Here is a 9,052-nt window from a genome sequence, read left to right on the forward strand (position 1 = left end):
CGAACACGTTTTCTTAATGCGGGGGACTCTTCTTCGGTATCTAGAAGAGCAAATCGAACCGACCTATGGTTTGTACATAACAGTTTTTATGATGGGTTCATTGACAATTTCTGATTTCTCTCGTTCTTTTTTTCTCGGTTTACTTTTGGCGTTGCTACGATATCTTCTTAAATGGAGAAAAAAATATATATGCCTATGCTTACTTTACCTACTGTATGATCTTTGTCAAAGAAAAAAATGTTTCTCAGATTATCAAAAATTTTGTTGACATTTTTAAAAATTTATTTAAATAAATGCAGGAACTGTCCTTTGTAGTTTTTTCTTTAGTTTCTTTAAAAAAAAAAACAACAAACTTTTATTTCGATAACAAGCTCAAAATTACCATAGATGTCAAAACATTAATATATTAACAAAATACTCTTAAATCATTGTGCTGAATATCAAAATCTGCATTTGAAAATCAGGGAGTAAATACACTTTAGGCTAAAAAATTATCTGGAGCTCTGCGGAGTGTGACTATGCGACCAAAAGGGGGAGGGATTTGAAGAGACATGCAGAATCCCACCATAAGACAGAGAGTCTCCAAAAAGAGAGGAAAGGAAGTGAGCAAGTGGACGACCTAGGGAAAGATCCTGGATATCTGTATGAGTTGATTGGATTGAAAAATCCATCCAAGAAGCCAGCGGCAGCTAGAGAAAAGAAAAAGAGTGCTGACGATTCACCCATATTTTCACCTCCACAAAAGATCTGTCGTGCCACGCAGAGGGACGCACCCAGCAAGACAAAGACACAGCTAACAAGAAATCAACAGAAGATGAGACAGTCAATAAAAAAGTCATTACTTCCGCAGAGGCTGAGAGATCTAGTGGACAAGCTGTGTCCACAGGAGTACAAATAGAGACATCAGATAGATGTGAGTGCAGGATTCAAACTTTCCCAGTTAAGAAACGGGTTCACTACAGTGTCACCAGGACGTTGACTTACAAAGACAATAATAGAAAGATAAAAGAGGTAGAAGTCGATCAATGGAACTCAGAGAGTGACTAAATGAAATCATTGGAAAGATGCATGAGTTGTGGTGTACAAAGATCGTAAAGAAATTTTTTTTGAATTGTATTTAACCAGAAGTTTTTGAATGCTGTTGTATTTTTTTATTCGAGGACGCATAAAGCTGGGGTGGGAGGGATGAAGCGGAAAGCTGAATTTTCAATATTATCTTTAATGCGGATTTATCGCCCTTGTTTTTTAAATTACTTATTACTATAGTCAATATTACATTAATGTTGAATTCTAATTAAAGTGTATATGTTAAATTATAATTTCTAACCTGCTTTGACAAAGATTTACTAGTTTTAGGGTACAATTAGTATTTTTCTTAGTTTGTAAGTAAAAATCGCTATGTATTATATATGGTTCCGGGAATAAATACGGTTTTTCCTGACAATTAATGGGGGAAGGTTCTAGAGGTTAAACTTGACAAACCAGATTTTAGGTACGTATAAGTAGGTGGATTTCCCTGCTCATATTATACAATGATAAGTAGTTAAGTGTGTGGTCATCCTTATACTTGCCAGAGTGTGTGGTCAACCGTACTCTAGATTTTTCATCTATTAGCAACTTGCGGACATCCCTGCCTGTATCTTGTGGTAGAGCACTGGTGTGCGGACATCCCTACCAGTGTCTGTAGTCTAGAACCGTTTCATTAGTGACAGGTGTGAAATTCCTTATTGTCACTGCGCAAGGACAGGTGCATGTGCGATCATCTCTGCCTGTTCCTTGTGATAGTGCGCTGGTGTTGGACTTCCTTGCCAGTGTAACTTGTTCGCTACCAGTAACAAAAGGCCCAAGGGCCTTAACGGTCACCTGAGTATAAAACAACTATCCGTAGAGGATACATAGAGTATAAATTAAACTGATAGAAGCAGCTTTGTTGCCTAAATGCAAGAGAAATAGGATGATCAGGATCATCGAAATAATTAGTCTAGTATTCAGTAGCAACTCAAAAATTAAGTTCTAATCTGTTCCCATTTAGATTTTTTTCCTATAAGTTTTATTTTCTATTATGGCCCCACCCTACCCCCCGGAGTGATGATTTGAACAATGTTGAATCTACACTACTGTAAATCACTTTATTCGCAAGAACTTTATTTTCGCCTAATTACGCGAGATAGTGTGCTCGAGAAAATTTCATTCTCGCGTATATTAGTATTCCTAAAGATTACATAGAACAGTAAACACGATTCCTGAATATTCTGTCTCGCTTATAAAGAGCCAATATCTATCTAAGATAGAAATATAAGAAAATAAGGTGTCACGAAAATTTAGTGATCTACAGTTCCTGAAGATGCTTCTGTACTAAAATGACTAATCATAGCTTTGTTGTTCTTGAGAAGAAGATTTTAAAATGATCTCTCCTATATATTCCTAACGAAAACTTTGATCACCTGTTGTGTCCCTTTCCTACCCCAGGGGGTCATGATTTGAACAAATTTGAATCAACATTACCCAAGGATGCTTCCATATAAATAAGACAAATCATGGCTTTGCTATTCTTGAGAGGAAGATTGTCAAAGATTTTTCCTATGTATTCATAAGTAAAACTGAGCATTGTACAAATTTGCAGCATCTGAGGGCTATCCGTTTCTATCACGAGTACGAGCCCGAGGGGGTTCACAGATAGTGACCTCCCTTAGCTTGCACGTTACATTTTTACTAACTTTAATAGAATACTTTCGATGTTTGACATTTTAAAGAATCTTCTGAAAGATTGTTGCTTACACTGGTGTGATATTCTTCTTTGCTTACCAAAAGAAGCTGATATATAAACACTTTTTCATGACAAAGGGAAATAACTCTTGTAAATGGGAAATTTCTATTCATCTGAGAAATACCAGTTCTGTTCACACAAAGAAAACCCAGTTTGCTGTCACATTGACAGTTTTCCACTTGTTCTCAGATGACCTCCAAAATGCTAATTGTGACGCCATGAACTTGTTTATTTTCCCATATTTTCTTCAAAAGTTGCAAAAAAAAAAGTTTTCAGTGGCACTTTCTTGCAGATAATATAGAGCACATGCACCGCCCACACAAAGAATGAGTGGACTTAACGCCGCATTTTGGATCTTTTTGAGCTGTAATTGAAGTGAACAAAAGATATTTTACAAGCATTGTCATGATCGATGTATGCATGATTGTAATAGGCTGAAAACCTTTACAAAAGCAATGCCTTTGTGTCGCAAATCAACTGAATTAACTATATATACAATGATGCCATCCGGAATTTGACATCTACCCGGAATGGTTTTTAGGTCACCTAATCAAGATTTACAGGAGGCGCGTCACATGCACAGCTTATTCTCTCTCTCTCAATATTTATTTAATATTTCTTATAAAACTACAATGTTCAACTAATTTTACACAATGAGTTACTCGGTTGATTATTATGCATAATATCTTATTATTTATAATAGTAATAATATTAATAATAATAATCACATATTCGACCCGAAAAAAAGTCAATTACGGCTCTGCAAACTGCAGATAATTTGCTAAGATCTTAAGATATACTGACAAAGATTTCTGTTGATCTCAAACATTTGTTGTATTCCGAAATTATTTTTTTTTACATTAAGTTTTGAAGGTAAAGCATCTGTAGACCATTCGTCTAATTCTTCCGATTTCTTTAATAACTTGAAAAGAATTGAAGAATTATTTTGATAATACGATAACTGCAGTAACACAATTGAATGGCACAATATAGTTGTATATGTGTATAATATTTCATAAATGTTAAGGTATTCAATGTAAAATGAAGGGATTTTGAACAATTTTGAATGATTTTAAACTAGTTAAAAATGCAGTGCTAGATAACAATAAAAGTGAAATGAACCAAATTCACAAGACTGATAAACATGTAAGAAGCCGGTCATTTTGCTCCTTAAAAGTTTTTGAAGAGTTATCTGCCCCTAATGAAAAAGAGAAAATTTTTAATTTGTCGAAATATCTGCGGTAAATGTTTCATTTTATTTCATAGTTAAATAAAGAGAGAGTTTATGCATATTTTCACCAAGAGATCTGATTCAAATTCAAATTACTATTTACAATATCTTATAAACACATGCGCTACCCATATATAGACTTCAATTCTAGGTGCAATTGATTGGACAATAATCAAAATTTGGCAAATTCCTTTGGTGGAGCATTTTTATTTAATAACACGTTCATATTGCTACCAGTATCAAAAACCATTGACCATTCATTAATTAGGTGCAAAATATGGTCGTTATACATTGAATACCTTAAATCCTGCATGTTAAAGTTGCAAGTCCTAAAACTATAATTTTGTTATTTGTGTAGTTTTTTGGGGTGGGGGGGTGGGGGGTAATTTATTTTATATAATCATGAGATACATGAAAAATGTAAGAAACAGAAATGGTCAACTAGAAAAAAAAATATACTTTAACATTTAACCTGTGTTTTTATATTTGGTTGTTTAGAAATTCTATTCATAATTAATAATTACAATCTTTCTTATTCATCTGTAGCAAATAACCTGATTGCAATTAATATATCAGCATCAAAAACAAAATTACTTTTATAAATACTCTACATGTAGAGTTTCTTTTATTGGCTACAAGCAGCTTTTTTTCCCTTTACATTGAAGCTTTTTTTCTTTCTTTAGACTTTTTTTTTTAATTTTCTGTTAATTCTTTAGGGTTGGGGTATTGTTTGGAATGGATTGTAAATAGTTGTAAACGGTTGAAATTCAATTTTGAATTTCTTGGCTCACATTTAATTGATACCAGTATTCTTCACATTTATGGATGACTTCGCGGGCTCGAATCCGACTGCGGGACGTGGAGACCTGTCCTTCGGATAAGACCATTTAAACCGAGGTTCCGTGTCGCATGTGTGGAAAATAAAGATCCCTAGTGCCGAGTATAGGTATAATTTTGCAGCCCTCTACCGGCAAGTGGTGGCGTCTCCATCTGAGTGAAAAAAAATCTCGAGATGGACGTTAAACAACAACACAAACAAAAACATTTATGGATATTCAAGTAAGAATTCAGTTGTGGAAAGCCGGAGGGAGGGGGCTTTAAAATTATTTACAAGTAGAATCACAGTCCAAATGCGTTACTAGGCATCAAACTAGGTACAGTAGTCTCGTTATATCTTTGTATCCATGTAAACCAAACAGACGCTACGTGACCACAACTTCGACCAAGCGAGCCCCTGACTTGCACTGGCAGTACCAAGGCTTCACTGCAGCATCATACTGAATTCAAAGATAATGGCATTTAGATGACGCGTGCCGGGATTGAATCTTTTCATGCAGAATGTCAAACACATTTTTTCCAATAAATTTGTCATACCCACCGTCCTCGTTTAAATGTTAAGCGGAGAATGAGGAGGCCTGTTTCAGCGGGTGTTGCTAAAACGGAACGGAAAACGGAAAGAAAATACAAATATGCGAAAAAAAAAATTAATTACATCTGAAAAGTTCATTCACGTGTACTTGCGACTTTTTAAAAGATATTCTGAACCCAGTTCATAAATTATAATTACTTTATATCTTACAGATCAGCAATTTACATGTATTACATAAACCTATATCTAAAAAATATATTCCTTTGTATTGATTTATAAACCTTTTCACAAAATATCTTATACAAGCAAGTAAAACATTTTTTTCCAGGTCTCTAAGAACTATCTAAATTATCCTAAACTGTAAAATTCATATATTATTCTTACACTGCAATACATTCTTTATAATCCTAAAAAATATCGTCTGTATTTATCTAGTCGTTAAATTTTAAAATCTGAATGGAAGATTTTTATGAAAGGGCCGCTGGTCCGAAGGAACCGGAGGTGGAGGGTGTGTTTGTGGGGTGGGGGTCCGATAATTTTATTTCTAGAAACTGGTAATAATTACGGAAGTGCCCACTCAATAGTAGTGTCAAATGCTTGCTACACTCCGCTTAAATTTTTGAAATTTTGTGAAAAAAGACTCCTTTTTTTCCATTCTTGGTATATGTATATAATTTTAATATTCGGCTCTCTCATAACAATTAGCAAAAAATTGTCAGTAAATTGCTTTCACACCCAGCTGCATCATCAAACTTCTCAAGACTTGTAACCCCCCCCACCCCCCGAAAAAAAAAATCACCGCCTTTTTTGCCATCGATTGATATCGAGAGAGAAATAACTACATGTATATTCAGTATATATACTGGATGCTGTATATAGTAATAATATACACGAACTTCTAAATAATCTAAATATTTAAATACATCTTAAAATTATATCCGATACCTGAAAATGTTTATGAAACAACACAACTTACATTATCCAGGTTTATTCAGATATAATTATACACAAGACTTGCACAGTAATAAACTATCTCCCCTGTCTCATAATTTAGCAAGTGCACAGTTTTTATAACTCAGTATAGCTTATATTTATTATTTGTTTTATCGTTCTTTTTTTTTTTTTCAAATGATAACCTCTTTTTGCATTTTGAAATTCTAATGGGAGAAATAAGTTTCGCAGAAGGATATGGACATCGATTGAATCATAGAAAATGTTTTTCCCACCGAACTTGAAATTTGAAGGGGACTTCGAACGAGTTATTTAGTATTTAATATTAAAACACTTATTATAAGATAACTCTTATGCACATCTTGTAGCTGTATAGCGACATCAGGAGGACAAATAATGAGAGTGTCTTCGTTAAATTCGGGATTCTTCATCGTGAGGCATGCCTTCTTTAAATGATAATGGACATTTTGAGGTGTAAGAGTGAGTTTGGTTATGCCATCATGCGTATAAGCGCGGTATTCTTTTCTGCATATTACTACATTATAGGGGGGAGCAGGTACAAATGGCGGCACTCTTATTGCCTTTGAACACCCATAGCATACTCGTATTTTTGTTCCTTTTAAAAATTTCAGAAAGTAATTGTTCTCCAAATCGTCAGATGCGGTCACATTGCTTTCCAGTGGACTGTAGCGCGATCTTCGTTTTGTAGATAATACGTCTTCAAATTCATACTGAGTAGTGGATTTTCTCTTTGCCGATCTATCTTTATGTCCCGGTTTCTTTTGGGGTTTTGGGGGCATTTTCTCTTTGCAAATCGTTGAAACGCTTAGTTCTCCGCATTTCTTATACCAACACAAAAATTTATCTAGAGTTCCTTTTTTCTCGGCAACAGCTACGGCATGAGAACACATTTGCTTGGCTTTATATCCATCACACGGACATTCTATTTTTCCACTTTTAAATATTTCAACATAGTGAGGAATTTTTTTTTTGATTTGCTCAAAACAAGCATTGCTGTACTGTCCCCAGGGGCATTTACAATATTACTATCTTTTTCTAAAATTTCCACAGCTTTATCCCATACCCTTTGGTAAACATTTTCAGACAACACGGTATCTTCAAATTCAATACTCGTGCCACCAGATTTGGTTTTGGACCTTGTAGTTCCCGAAGTAGAGGCACCCTCGCTGTCTAAAGAGTGACGTGATGGCTTAAGTGGAGCCTTTAGAAAGTTTTGCAAGTGGGCTCGTCTTGTGCTACTTGATAATTTGAACCAGTCTGTTTGGCATATTTCATACTGTATATATTCAGGTCTTAATTCATAAGGCCCAACTCCAATAAGGGCTTTTTCAGCATCTTTGTTCTGACTGTCAACTAAAGAAAATAGTTTAGAACAAAATTCTCCTAACTGAGATTCTTTGTAGTCTACTTTCTCTTTAAGCTTTTTGTTTATAGATTCGTTTGCATTTGTGGTATACTCAGCAAAACCCAGACCTGCAGATATTCCCAGTGGTAACAGAAGGTGTTTTTTAAATGTGTCTGCCTTTTCCTTGAGAAACCATTTGTAAAAAAGCGGGTCGTTTGTTTTTCGGTCTTCGATTTCTCTTTCATTCCAGATTATTTCATAATTTTTTAACTTTGTGTCAAACTCGGATTCAGAAGTGGCATCAACTAATCCATATTCTACCTCGGAATCGCGTTTTACACCAAATATTTGCAGTGTTGTATAATTGAAAACAAGTCGTCTTTATCCATGGACCCTTTTTCCTGCTTGGACGTGGAGTGCTTAATATTGTAAATCTGCTTTATATTTCTAGGGATGGTACACATGCTCTCTGCCTCCAAGCCGCCGACAGATTCGAATGCGTTCTCAAAAGCATCTTTTGCCTTCATCTTCTTATTTACCTTTTCAACTGTAGACTTTGTTGTCCGTACGTAGATCCCTCCTGATTTGCTATTTCCATGAGATCTTGGCTTTGGCGGGGGAATATTACCATGGAAAACAAAATGCAAAATGACTACTTTATGTTGATTTCCTTTCCAGTCAAAGAGTTCGTATATTCTTCTCTTAAAACTTGCTTTTTAAGGAGTAGTAAGACCTTTTGAGCATGTAGATTCCTTGTCTCATGACGCTGGGATTTTTTCTCAAAACTTTAATTACTCTCTCATTATCAGCAATAGAAACGTAATCTCTTTGAACTCTCTCATTTTTCATGGCACCTAGTTCATGTGACCGTATATCATCAAGATGCTCTAATTTACTCGTGTCTACAACAAATATTTTCGTTTCTTTGCAACTAAAAGGTACTTTTGATGCCAAATGATCCTTTGTATTTAAAATTACTGATACAGCTTCTTTTACCCCAAATTTCTTGTCAATCGAAGAAAAAATTGGCATGTATTCGTTGTCGTCATAGATTTATTTCCGGCGACTTCGTTGGACATCCTGAAGACCTGAAATGAAAAGCTTATTTTAACAAGATGTGTTTGCGAAACACTGATGCCCCCGAACAGCAGCTTATGACAAAAGGTTCTCAAATGCACGTCAAAGTCCAAGGTCTCAAGATCAAAAATGTTGTTACCCAAAGAAAGGACTTGTCTCAATGAATATACCCATGAAATATGAAAGACCAAGCACCAAAAATTCAAAAGTTATTGCCAATGTTAAAGTTTTTAAAAGTGGGTCAAACTACAATGTCAAAGAAACTCAAAGATTAAAAATTAACTGTACCCA

The 9,052-nt window shown here is 34.9% G+C and overlaps 1 pseudogene; it reads right to left on the reverse strand.

The window, feature by feature from the left end:
- Positions 1–6,630: 6,630 nt before the first annotated feature.
- Positions 6,631–8,716, reverse strand: LOC133200018 (uncharacterized; annotated as a pseudogene).
- Between the last annotated feature and the right edge of the window lie 336 nt (positions 8,717–9,052).

The sequence above is a fragment of the Saccostrea echinata genome, unplaced genomic scaffold (genome assembly GCF_033153115.1).
Source record: "Saccostrea echinata isolate AGI-Se365-2 ecotype Australia unplaced genomic scaffold, CSIRO_AGI_Sech_v1 ptg000001l, whole genome shotgun sequence".
In the NCBI taxonomy this organism is placed as follows: domain Eukaryota; kingdom Metazoa; phylum Mollusca; class Bivalvia; order Ostreida; family Ostreidae; genus Saccostrea; species Saccostrea echinata.